Source organism: Triticum urartu, chromosome 7A (genome assembly GCF_056163025.1).
Source record: "Triticum urartu cultivar PI428250 chromosome 7A, HENAU_Tu73, whole genome shotgun sequence".
In the NCBI taxonomy this organism is placed as follows: domain Eukaryota; kingdom Viridiplantae; phylum Streptophyta; class Magnoliopsida; order Poales; family Poaceae; genus Triticum; species Triticum urartu.
In genome coordinates this window covers 119788841-119803295 of record NC_141879.1, presented here as the reverse complement: position 1 = coordinate 119803295, position 14455 = coordinate 119788841, and the positions used below count along the sequence as shown (strand labels likewise).

The window sequence follows — 14455 nt, the reverse complement described above, 5'->3', positions numbered from 1 at the left end:
CATCTTTGAAATATGAGAGGTGAATGGAAGGTTATACATTGAATAAGTGGGAGTCGACCTTGAACTTTGTGTTCATGCCCATGGACACAATGTAAAGCCTACCATAGAAGCTTCTGGTAATAATAAATATTTCGTTGATATTATATCATTTGGTATCTATGAATTGATCCTTTTGCAATCGTGGTTCCGACCATGTTCTCCTTTAAATACCATCTCTCGTGCAAGTTTAAGCACTTGTCTTCTGCGGAGTAATACCCCAGTCCAACCTCTACTTTGATTTGTCGTCGAGTATTACCCCCACTACAAGGATACCCTCCGTAAAGCAACACAAATTCGTCAATGTTTTGACTATACGTTGCAAAATTTTCCATAGATACACATATAAGTGATGCAGCATATGCGATGTACGTAGAGTTGTAGCTCATTACCCTACCGTGGTACAATTGAGAAAAAAATGAGGAAAGGAGAGAGAGAAAGAGAGAAAGAGACGCACGAGATACAGAGCCCCTGCCCTTATCTCTCCCATACCGCTGCCACCACCACTTTGTCTCCCTCCTCCGATCCACCTCGCCGCCGGCCCTCCCCCTCCCCTCCTCCTACCTCGCAGCTCCGGAGGCTGCCAGATCCACATACTCCCTACCCACCCATCCCTCTTGCGACCCATCTCTCTCTTCACGCGGCTCTTCGCTGCTCAACGTGCGGCGGCTGATTCAAGCAATGTCCGGCAAATATCGCCACCGCGAAGCACAGCCCCAGGTCCCCTCGCATTGCGGCGCCCTCCCATCCGGCTAGATCCGGCCCTCACGGCCACCAAAGCCTACCCGCGGCCCTCCCCCATAGCTAGGGTTCGGGCGTCGGCTCCGGCGCCGGTGGCCATGCCGTCCTCCTATCGTCCGGTGAGTGCACCCCCCTCCCCTGGTTTCATGATTATCTCCCTCTTTCTCTAACCTCTGCTCTTTTCTTCTCCTGTAGACGTGCAACCAACTGGCTGTATATCCCTTCTCTCTACAGGGAAAACAAATCCCAGGTCAAAACTAATCCTAACCATACGTGCTGCCTACGACATGGGTGACATGATGGAAGTAACCAAGTCCTCCATTGTCCAGTCATACGTGACTCAGTTCCTGTCTTCAGGTTTGGCCCCGTTAGATCAGGTAAGATGCTCATGTCCCCATTGAAGAAAAATAAATGTATGTGTAAAATCCTCTTATCAATTTGACCATTACATTTTTTATTTTCTTTACTGAAAAATACTGCTGCTTTGTGGAATTTCTTCATCTTATATTGTTCTCCCGTGTAATTTGAACGGATGAAGCATAAATATACTATTTCCGTTGTACATCTTAACTTAGTATATGATGGCTTGCTGTGCACATGCTACAGCCACGATATGTATATGGTTCCTTATGTATTGCTACGTTGGCTTTGAAACTGAGCACAATTATTTCTTTTGTTGTTTAATGGTTAGTTATTGATTTATATTTTGAAGATTCTCCTCCTGTTTCCCGTCCGAAATAAAAGTTGATCTTCAAGTTTTCTTAGTCACACATATGATTATTATGTACGACTGTAGCATCAGCAAGGTCTTTTTAATTATTACCAAGTGATGAATATTTGAACCACTATTTGGCGGTAAGTTAGAAGCTTTCCCTTGCTTTCCGAAAATGATATAGGTACTTCTATTACAGCTCGGAGCTGATGTAGTGTTATCTCAGTACAGTGTCCAATATAAATTTTGTTCTGTATTCCTATCCACTTCTAGTCAAAATAATCACGGTTGTATTATCTTTTTGACTGCCTTTTTGTCAACATGGTATCTCGATGTATCCTTTAAAAATCATGAATAACATTTAAATATTAGAAGTTTGCCTTTTCAACTAAAAAGGATATTGTTATTGTGGTTAACATGAGTTCAGGACACAGTGCTTCTATAGATGTATTTCTTTGGATACTATTCCCCACTAAAAGTCAGGAACGACTTCTATTCTGCCTATTACATGTATAAAATCTGGAAAGAACTAATGGTTTAGTTCTGCAAATTCTATACGGAAAGGGAAAGAACAAACTAGATACAAGGATAACCTTGATGGAGTATTATTTTTTAATACTATCAGCCTGTACTCATGAAAATACACTACAAGGAAATAATCACCTACAAGTTGTCCCTATATAAGGTACTCTTTTGGCCATTCCACTACAAATTAGTTACTGTTTCAGCAATTTCAATACAAATTAGTGTGTTTTTCCCAATATTATGTACCTAGAACAGTATACACCCTATCGATTTGCAACCATCCATTTCTAGGTCTAGAGTTTGAACCATCTCTTTTTGTTCATTATCCCAAAAAATATTTACTCACCGTTGAACAATAACATAATGCCTGCCATAGTAAGAATTTGAACAGCAGTGTGCATGTTCTTGATGATGATCCCATGATAAGTTAGCATTATCTTTTTTGAATTGGCAGGTAAGGTCCTACCGACGACAATATTTGACTTCATTGTATTTTTGTTCCTCTCATGGGACATCATACCAGAGTTGAAACTGAACTAAAGGTACAAGGCATGGCCTGGTAGACAACCTACTTCTTCTTTTTTGGTTGGATTTCAGAAATTGCGGACCTATATTTTGTGCTGCATGTATTAATTCCACTATTTAGTTTCACATCAAAGATCTTAGTATAATTAAAATCAACTAGGTATTCCAACTCGATGCAGGAGGACGCCATGGAGCAAGTCGAGTTCGTGCAGCAAGTCATGGACGATGCCAAGGAAGGTATACTCTCTCCCTCTCCTTACCGTGCTACTGCTCGTTGTGTCCATGGCCATTGAGCTGTGCTAGGTTCTGTGCTGCTGTCGACGCACATTTATAAGATTTGGGGCTGTAGGTTTCAGTGGATTTATTTAGAAATAAATAGATCTGTTGGTTCACAGAAAACAGTTTTACTATAGATGTAAAGAATTAGCAATGGATCTCTAGGCTGGTGATGACCATGTAAATTCATTTCGGTGGATTTGGGGCTGTAGGTTTGTTTCAAAGTGTGGTGAGCACTTGTAGGTTTCCCTATTTCCTGTTGGATGACTGAAACCAACTAGAAATAGATGTTTTGGTTCAGTTTCAGAGGACAAAACGTTTTGGTCTAGTTTGCTAACAAACTGGAGAATAAAAGAGAAGCGGTACTGTCAATCACATTGCCCTGTGCACATCAGCACTTAGGCTAATGTCCATATAATTTAATTTAGCCATGTTTTCTGCAGGTTGTGTCGTATATTGTGGCGTCTGGATTAGTCATCAAGGACAACACACTCATGCTGGTATCTTCTCATAATCACATACTCCCTCCATTCCAAAATATAGTGCGCCCGCGCTTCCCGAGGTCCAACTTTGACCATAAATTTAACGAACGAGACCGATTGCGGTGGGAGAAAAAGTTACATTATTAAAAACTTCTTTTGAATACGAATTCACTGATATAACTTTTGCTCCCGCCGCAATCGGTCTTGGTAGTTAAATTTACGGTCAAAGTTGAAGCACGGGGATAGAGGAAGCACTACATTGTGGAATGGAGGGAGTATGAATTTTTGTTCAAATTGTAGCGCTATCTTGTTTATTTGTTTCTTCTTATTTGCTATTAGACTATTGTCCAGACCCAAAAAAAGTGCTGATGAGCAGTAAGTCTGCGCAAAGCGGTTCTTACTTCTTAATGCATTGTGTGTTAACGGTTCATTTTGTTATTTTCTTTGTAGGTTCAAAAGATACATGGATGATTATATGGGTGCATGGCAAGTACACTGCAATGTGATGATGATGATGATCTTCCAGTTCATGATGATGATGATGGATGCTTTCAATTTTAGTTAAGTTGTAGGGATGTTGTTCCTATTTGATGATGTTCCTCGGTTATGTTTTAGTTAAGTATGAGGGATGTTAATGAATGCTTTTAGTTTAAGTTTCTTTGTCGAGAAAATATTTAGATATGCATCACATTTGGATGCTCTTCCTCCTGTAATATCCACTACTGTAATCCAACAATTTTATCCAATATATGATTTCTTCCTCCTGTGAGTATATTTTCTTCTCTTTTCCTAGCTTGATATACATAATTATCACCATTATGTGGAGCATTAATTCAATTGTTGTTATATACACATATTATTATTATTATTCACACTATATATGTAAAAAACACCTAAAGCGTGGCAAATTATCTATTGCCAAACAATGAGATTTGGATTCCGGTATATTGAGCACCAACGTATAGAACTGCTGTAAAAGTTTGTTTTATGTGTTGTACTCTTGCAAGGATCCCTTTTACCAATGGTAGTATATGCGTTGCATTATGCGCTACCAACACTGGATAAGGCAACGCATCCCAAACCGTTGGTAAAGACACTAGCAATGGATATATGACTTTTAGATACGGAAAAAAGCGTTGCTATAGGTGAGGTCATGTTGTAGTGCCCCTGGTATCTCAAGATTATCACGGAACTGCATAACTTCTTATGAGTTCTTCATCAAGTGCTACATTCTCATTGATTCCAATTTTTCATGGACTCTGAGTTATTTAACACTCAAAGACATCGATAACTGACTCGAGCCCGCATCGCGATTAAACAACTCTTGGTAACCTTCATTACTTACGAGTTTGAACTCAATCACGTCATTCCTAGCCTGTTTGGCTATATCCTTGTCGTGCTGATTTTAACTGTGCTACCTGGTCCTTCTTCCCAGAGCACAAATTTTTGACAATGAGTTAAGCTTACGTCGATCTTCCTCATCATATCATTTCGCTTTGGACAGCAAGCTTGCTTTGGAGTTTGTGTCGTATCCATGGTTTCAATAACCTTTTGCTTCATCATTACGTTGCCTTAATGTCATTGCCGATCGGTTACATCTTCTTGAAACCTCTCGACAAATGTGTCGTGATCATCATCAACATTTTGACCCCTTCCAAGATATCAATTGAATTCATGATGAGAAGTACCCTCCTTGACCTCGATGATTTGTGTTATCATCGACCACTTTATTGCCTTCCGTTCAACACAAACTTGTTCGTGTCTCTAGCATCCTATTGCTTTCAAGTTAATGGTCGATATTTCATTCTTAGACTATTGGTTGTTGAATCACCTTTCTAACATTGATCATGCTACCTAAAACCATATTTTGGGTGCACTCTTCAACCAATGCTTAATTGTGTATGTTTTCCTCGAGCATACATCCTTATATCATTTGATCCGACAAATGTTATCTCCTTGTTCACATAAGTGTGGAAATCCATCTTTTGAAAATCTTAATGAATTGTCGTTGAGTTCATCAGCCACCTCTTCATCCTCCCCTTGGTTTTAATGATGAACTCTTGTTTTGGAACTCGCTTCCATAGTACATTTCCCGAGAATCTTACAATGTCGTCTTGTCAATTGTGTTGCACCTTTTCTTCTCAGGCATCCTGAGTCTGAGGCATCCTGGCACCAATCAGATCTGAATCTCAGTCAGATATGATGGTTGGAACATATTTCCAAGAGTTATTACATTGGTCCTTATATATCGGTAAGGTGAGGTCATGCCTATCACACCTGGCCGGAGGACTTGTTGTTATAGATTCCTTTTCAGCAAGGTTATCCCTTATTCCATGAGGGAATTGTAAGATCTATTCTTCAAGATTATTCCTGATGGATCCTTTGTATCTCCAGAGTTTGATCTTCACCTGTTGACCATGTCAATGCTATCTCGAAGCATGTCTATGGTATTCCGATATTCAACAAGAACATTGAAGCTAATGCTAAATGTTTCCTGCTCAATTATCCAAACACCGTTGTATGGGTAATATCATGAGCTTTCTCCCCCTTACTTAAGTGGTTTTCTACCTTCTATTCGGTCTTGGATATCATACTCTGCTTGTTCTTGGGAAGGATATACCCCTGAAATATGTGTTTAAACACATTTTCCTTCCCATTGTTCTGTTTAATCTAATAATCACATTTTCCTTTCCATTGTTCTGTTTAACCTTCTTGAGGTTTATATGATCTAAGCAGTAATACGTCACTGCTTTTATAAGCACCTCAGTGTACAACTCTGTCAGTAAGACCCTGTTACTATTGTTGTTGACATTCTGGTAACCACCGATGGACGAGAACTTTGCCTATTGGTCCGCCTCGTTCAACGAGCAGGAAGATAGTTCTCTTCGCCCCTCGCCCTTGGTACCGACGTTGCTGCCGACATAATTGACAGGCTACCCTTTGACATGTCTTGCTGTCATGACCGAGCAAGATGTCACCACTCCTTCTACTTTTAACCCGCATGGTGGGCCCATAACCCACAGTTCACAGGATCGAAACCTGACTCTCCTGTACACCTTGTTGACAAAGTTATTCTTGCTCTTGGTTTCATAGGTAATTTGCGAGCCACCCTCTTAGTGATCCATTCTGGTATCGGACGCAATACTTACTCTCGCTGCTCTGAACCCCTTTCTCACTCTGGTTCAGACTTTGAGCAGCTATCTATCCGCTTGGACCCTCTCATTTTACCTTCGTACCTTACTCTCGATGTATTTTATATGTTCAACTCGAGAGATAATCTTATGCTCACTCATGGGTTAACCCCGGATTGTTTCCCTCATAAGCATTCTGCCGTAGCCGAGCTGCCCCTTACCTATTCGTAAGTACGTTGGAGTTCCCGAAGAAAAGGACGACTTCACCATGATGACCTGGAGCAGAGAAATGAAGACATCACCAAAAGGGATCAACTACTTCGGGAAGAGCAACCAAGACCAAGAAGACTTGATAGATTTTCGTAACCAGAATTTCCCCCTTACTTCACCTCTTAAATCTCGGGACAAGATTTCTTATAGTGGAGGAGAATTGTGATGCCCGGATAATTAGGCTACAGTAAAACTCTCTTAATGATGCCATGTCATCTTTGATTACTTTTGCTAAACTTTCGTTAGTTCAAACCGATTCAAAAATCAATTCAAAAAAAAGAAAAAATGGCAAACAACAAAAGTTTTTAAAACTTGAAACAAAAATGTTCGATGGTTGCCGAATATTACAAAGATAATTATAGTAAAGAAAACATATTATTAGAAAATGCCTAAATGATTTAAAATGAAATAAAACAGAATAGAAAATAAGTAAAAGAAAGAAAATACAAAAAAGGAAAAACTAAAACTAAAACTAAAAAAAGAAGGAGAAAGCCCCCCCGGCCCCTTGGGCTTCGGCCCACCAGGCCGCAACCGACCGGCCCAGCCGGCCACCCCCCTCACTCTCTCCATAACCCCCTCCCCCCGAAGCCCGAACCGCCACCGGCACCCCCACTCCCCCTCCCCCGCAAAATATCTTTCCCCCTATCTCCCGATTGGATTGGGAGGAGACCGCCGATCCCCGCCGCCCAGAGCTGCGTCGCCGCCTCCACCTCATCGGACCTCCCCACCGACCGCTACCCCTACGCACGTCGTCTCTGTCCTTCCTCCCTCCGCCCTACTACTTCGAACCCTACAACCCCCCCCCCCCCCCGTGAGCGTCCCCACTCTTCCTCCCCGCGCACACACTCGAACCCCCGTGCCGCACGCCGCACGCCCGAAGCCGCGTCTGGCCGCGCTCAGCGCGCCCCGGCTTCTTCCTGTTGGAAATATGCCCTAGAGGCAATAATAAATTAGTTATTATTATATTTCCCTGTTCATGATAATCGTTTATTATCCATGCTAGAATTGTATTGATAGGAAACTCAGATACATGTGTGAATACATAGACAACACCATGTCCCTAGTAAGCCTCTAGTTGACTAGCTCGTTGATCAATAGATGGTTACGGTTTCCTGACCATGGACATTGGATGTCATTGATAACGGGATCACATCATTAGAAGAATGATGTGATGGACAAGACCCAATCCTAAGCATAGCACAAGATTGTGTAGTTCGCATGCTAAAGCTTTTCTAATGTCAAGTATCATTTCCTTAGACCATGAGATTGTGCAACTCCCGGATACCGTAGGAATACTTTGGGTGTGCCAAACGTCACAACATAACTGGGTGGCTATAAAGGTACACTACAGGTATCTCCGAAAGTGTCTGTTGGGTTGGCACGAATCGAGACTGGGATTTGTCCGTTGGGGAACGTAGCAATAATTCAAAATTTTCCTACGTGTCACCAAGATCAATCCATGGAGTCATCTAGCAACGAGGGAGGAGTGGATCTACGTACCCTTGTAGATCGCGCGCGGAAGCGTTCAAGAGAACGGGGTTGATGGAGTCGTACTCGTCGTGATTCAAATCACCGATGATCCTAGCGCCGAACTGACGGCACCTCCGCGTTCAACACACGTACGGAACGGAGACGTCTCCCATGCCTTGATCTAGCAAGGAGGAGGGAGAGGTTGATGGAGATCCAGCAGCACGACGGCGTGGTGGAAGTAGCGGGATTCCAACAGGGCTTCGCTAAGCGCTGCGGGAGGAGGAAGATGTGTCACGGGAGGGAGAGGGAGGCGCCAGGCCTTAGGTATGGTTGCTCCTCCTTTTCCCCACTATATATAGGGCCAAGGGAGAGGGGGGAGGCGCAGCCCTTGCCCCTTCCTCCAAGGAAGGGTGCGGCCAAGGGGGGGAGGAGTCCATCCTCCCCAAGGCACCTCGGAGGTGCCTTCCCCCTTTAGGACTCTCCCCTTTTTCTCTCTCTTGGCGCATGGGCCTCTTGGGGCTGGTGCCCTTGGCCCATATAGGCCAAGGCACACCCCCTACAGCCCATGTGCCCCCCCGGGGTAGGTGGCCCCACCCGGTGGACCCCCAGGACCCTTCCGGTGGTCCCGGTTACCGGTGACCCCGAAACTTGTCCCGATGGCCGAAATAGCACTTCCTATATATAATTCTTTACCTCCGGACCATTCCGGAACTCCTCGTGACGTCCGGGATCTCATCCGGGACTCCGAACAACTTTCGGGTTACCGCATACTAATATCTCTACAACCCTAGCGTCACCGAACCTTAAGTGTGTAGACCCTACGGGTTCGGGAGACATGCAGACATGACCGAGACGTTCTTCGGTCAATAACCAACAGCGGGATCTGGATACCCATGTTGGCTCCCACATGTTCCACGATGATCTCATCGGATGAACCACGATGTCAAGGACTTAATCAATCCCGTATACAATTCCCTTTGTCTAGCGGTATTGTACTTGCCCGAGATTCGATCGCCGGTATACCGATACCTTGTTCAATCTCGTTACCGGCAAGTCTCTTTACTCGTTCCGTAACACATCATCACGTGATCAACTCCTTGATCACATTGTGCACATTATGATGATGTCCTACCGAGTGGGCCCAGAGATACCTCTCTGTTTACACGGAGTGACAAATCCCAGTCTCGATTCGTGCCAACCCAACAGACACTTTCGGAGATACCTGTAGTGCACCTTTATAGTCACCCAGTTACGTTGTGACGTTTGATACACCCAAAGCATTCCTACGATATCCGGGAGTTGCACAATCTCATGGTCTAAGGAAAAGATACTTGACATTAGAAAAGCTTTAGCATACGAACTACACGATCTTTGTGCTAGGCTTAGGATTGGGTCTTGTCCATCACATCATTCTCCTAATGATGTGATCCCGTTATCAACGACATCCAATGTCCATGGTTAGGAAACCGTAACCATCTATTGATCAACGAGCTAGTCAACTAGAGGCTTACTAGGGACATGGTGTTGTCTATGTATCCACACATGTATCTGAGTTTCCTATCAATACAATTATAGCATGGATAATAAACGATTATCATGAACAAGGAAATATAATAATAATCAATTTATTATTGCCTCTAGGGCATATTTCCAACAGTCTCCCACTTGCACTAGAGTCAATAATCTAGTTCACATCGCCATGTGATTAACACTCACAGGTCACATCGCCATGTAACCAACATCCAAAGAGTTTACTTGAGTCAATAATCTAGTTCACATCACTATGTGATTAACACTCAATGAGTTCTGGGTTTGATCATGTTGCTTGTGAGAGAGGTTTTAGTCAACGGGTCTGAACCTTTCAGATCCGTGTGTGCTTTACAAATCTCTATGTCATCTCCTAGATGCAGCTCCCACACTCTATTTGGAGCTAATCCAAATAACTATTCTACTTGGAGCTATTCTAAATTGTTGCTCCATTATATGTATCCGGTATCTCTACTCAGAGCTATCCGGATAGGTGTTAAGCTTGCATCGACGTAACTCTTTACGACGAACTCTTTTACCACCTCCATAATCGAGAAAATTCCTTAGTCCACTAGTTACCAAGGATAACTTTGACCGCTGTCCCGTGATCCATTCTCGGATCACTCTTGTACCCCTTGACTGACTCATGGCAAGGCACACTTCAGGTGCGGTACACAGCATAGCATACTGTAGAGCCTACGTCTCAAGCATAGGGGACGACTTTCGTCCTTTCTCTCTATTCTGCCATGGTTGAGCTTTAAGTCTTAACTTAATACCTTACAACTCAGGCAAGAACTCCTTCTTTGACTGATCCATCTTGAACACCTTCAAGATCATGTCAAGGTATGTGCTCATTTGTAAGTACCATTAAGCGTTTTGATCTATCCTTATAGATCTTGATGCTCAATGTTCAAGTAGCTTAATCCAGGCTTTCCATTGAAAAACACTTTCCCAATAACCCTATATGCTTTCCAGAAACTCTACATCATTTCTGATCAACAACATATACTCATCAGAAATTCTATAGTGCTCCCACTCACTTCTTTGGAAATACAAGTTTCTCATAAACTTTGTGTACACCCAAAATCTTTGATCATCATCAAAGCATACATTCCAACTCCGAGATGCTTACTCCAGTCCTTAGAAGGATTGCTGGAGCTTTGCATACTTATTAGCATCTTTCAGGATTGACAAAACCTTCCGGTTGTATCACATACAACCTTTCCTCAAAAATCGTCGAGGAAACAATGTTTTGACATCCTATCCGCAAGATTTCATAAATAATGCAGTGATCGCTAACATAATTCTAACAGACTCTTAGCATCGCTACGAGTGAGAAAATCTCACCGTAGTCAACTCCTTGAACTTGTCGGAAAACATCTTAACGACAAGTCGAGCTTTCTTAATGGTGACATTTACCATCATTGTCCGTCTTCCTTTTAAACCCATCTGTACTCAACAGCCTTACGACCATCAAGTAGTTCTTCCAAAGTCTACACTTTGTTTTATATATGGATCCTCTCTCGGATTATATGGCCTCGAGCCATTTATCGGAATCCAGGCCCACCATCGCTTCTCCATAGCTCGTAGGTTCATTGTTGTCTAGAAACATGACTTCCAAGACAGGATTACGTACCACTCTGAAGTAGTACGCATCCTTGTCATCCCACGAGGTTTGGTAGTGACTTGATCCAAAGTTTCATGATCACTATCATAAGCTTCCACTTCAATTGGTGTAGGTGCCACAGGAACAACTTCCTGTGCCCTGCCACACACTAGTTGAAGAGACGGTTCAATAACCTCATCAAGTCTCCACCGTCCTCCCACTCAATTCTTTCGAGAGAAACTTTTCCTCGAGAAAGGACCCGATTCTAGAAACAATTCCTTATTGCTTTCGGATCTGAGACAGGAGGTATACCCAACTGTTTTGGGTGTCCTATGAAGATGCATATATCCACTTTGGGTTCGAGCTTATCAGCCTGAAACTTTTTCACATAAGCGTCGCAGCCCCAAACTTTTAAGAAATGACAGCTTAGGTTTCTCTAAACCATAGTTCATACGGTGTCATATCATCGGAATTACGTGGTGCCCTATTTAAAGTGAATGTGGTTGTCTCTAATGCCTAACCCATAAACTATCGTGGTAATTCGATAAGAAACATCATGGTATGCATCATATCCAATAGGGTGCAGTTATGATGTTCGGACACACCATCACACTATGGTGTTCCAGGCTGTATTAGTTGTGAAACAATTTCCACAATGTCTTAATTCCGTGCCAAACTCGCAATTCAGATATTCAACTCTATGATCATATCTTAGATCTTTTATCCTCTTGTCACGACGATCTTTCAACTTCACCCTGAACTTACTTGAACATTTCAATAATTCAGACTCGTGATTCATCAAGTAAATATACTCAACATCTACTCAAATCATCTGTGAAGTAAAAACATAACGATATCCACTACATGCCTCAGCACTCATTGGATTGCACACATCAAAATGTATTACTTCCAACAGGTTGCTTTCTAGTTCCATTTTACTGAAAACGATGCTTTCAGTCATCTTGCCCATGTGGTATGATTTGCATGTCTCAAGTGATTCAAAATCAAGTGAGTCCAAACGGTCTATTTGCATGGAGTTTCTTCATGCATATACACCAATAGACATGGTTCGCATGTCTCAAACCTTTCAAAAACGAGTGAGCCCAAAGATCCATCAACATGGAGCTTCTTCATGCGTTTTATACCGATATGACTTACGTGGCAGTGCCACAAGTAGGTGGTACTATCATTACTATCTTTTGGCATGAACATGTGTATCACTATGATCGAGATTCAATAAACCATTCATTTTAGGTGTAAGACCATTGAAGGTATTATTCAAATAAATAGAGTAACCATTATTCTCCTTAAATGAATAACCGTATTGCTATAGACATAATCCAATCATGTATATGCTCAACGCAAACACCAATCTCGATGGTAGAGGGAGCGTGCGATGCTTGATCATATCAACATTGAGAACACTTCCAACACATATCGTCAGCTCACCTTTAGCTAGTCTCCGTTTATTCCGTAGCTTTTATTTCGAGTTACTAACACTTAGCAACCGAACCGGTATCTAATACCCTGGTGCTACTAGGAGTACTAGTAAAGTACACATCAACACAATGTATATCCAATATACTTCTATCGACCTTGCCAGCCTTCTCATCTACCAAGTATCTAGGGTAATTCTGCTCCAGTGGTTGTTCCCCTTATTACAGAAGCACTCAGTCTCGGGTTTGGGTTCAACCTTGGGTTTCTTCACTAGAGCAGCAGCTGAATTGTCGTTTCATGAAGTATCCCTTTGTTCCCTTGCCCTTCTTGAAACTAGTGGTTTCACCAACCATCAACAATTGATGCTCCTTCTTGATTTCTACTTTTGTGGTGTCAAACATCACGAACATCTCAAGGATCATCATACATGTCCCCGATATATTATAGTTCATCACGAAGCTCTAGCAGCTTGGTGGTAATGACTTCGGAGAAACATCACTATCTTATCTGGAAGATCAACTCCCACTTGATTCAAATGATTGTTGTACTCAGACAATCCGAGCACAAGCTCAACAATTGAGCTTTTCTCCTTAGTTTGCAGGTTAAGAAAATCGTCGGAGGTCTTATACCTTTTGACGTGGGCACGAGCCTGAAATTCCAATTTCAGCCCTCAAAACATCTCATATGTTTCGCGATGTTTCAAAAACATCTTTGGTGCCTCAACTCTAAACCATTTAACTGAACTATCACGTAGTTATCAAAATGTGTATGTCAGATGTTCGCAACATCCACAGACAACGTTCGAGGTTCAGCACATTGAGCGGTGCATTAAGGACATAAGCCTTCTATGAAGCAATGAGGACAATCCTCAGTTTACGGACCTAGTCCGCATAATTGCTACTATCAACTTTCAACTAATTTTTCTCTAGGAACATAACTAAACAGTAGAACTGAAACGCGAGCTACGACATAATTTGCAAAATCCTTTTGACTATGTTCAGGATAATTAAGTTCATCTTATGAACTCCCACTTAGATAGACATCCCTCTAGTCATCTAAGTGATTACATGATCCGAGTCAACTAGGCCGTGTCCGATCATCACGTGAGACGGACTAGTCATCATCGGTGAACATCTTCATGTTGATCGTATCTTCTATATGACTCATGCTCGACCTTTCGGTCTCTGTGTTTCGAGGCCATGTCTGTACATGCTAGGCTCGTCAAGTTAACCCTAAGTGTTTTTGCATGTGTAAAACTGTCTTACACCCGTTGTATGTGAACGTAAGGATCTATCACACCCGATCATCACGGCGTGCTTCGAAACGACGAACTGTAGCAACGGTGCACAGTTAGGGGAGAACACTTCTTGAAATTGTTGTAAGGGATCATCTTATTTACTACCGTCGTTCTAAGCAAATAAGATGTATAAACATGATAAACATCACATGCAATCAAATAGTAACATGATATGGCCAATATCATGTAGCTCCTTTGATCTCCATCTTGGGGCTCCATGATCATCTATTACAAGAACATGATCAATCTCATACATTACATATATCATTCATCACATCCTTTTGGCCATATCACATCACATAGCATACCCTGCAAAAACAAGTTAGACGTCCTCTAATTGTTGTTTGCATGTTTTACGTGGCTGCTATGGGTTTCTAGCAAGAACGGTTCTTACCTACGCAAATACCACAACGTGATATG

The 14455-nt window shown here is 42.3% G+C and overlaps 1 long non-coding RNA gene across 2 annotated transcripts; it reads left to right on the top strand.

Annotated features, from left to right (window-relative positions):
- Positions 1–486: 486 nt before the first annotated feature.
- Positions 487–4055, top strand: LOC125525755 (uncharacterized). 2 transcript variants are annotated; one of them, XR_007291418.2, is made up of 6 exons: positions 487–896; positions 973–1154; positions 2469–2556; positions 2719–2776; positions 3259–3315; positions 3748–4055. It is a non-coding gene; the product is annotated as an uncharacterized LOC125525755 (long non-coding RNA). The 2 variants fall into 2 exon arrangements; XR_007291417.2 differs by having other exon boundaries at positions 973–2556.
- The last annotated feature ends 10400 nt before the right edge of the window (positions 4056–14455 follow it).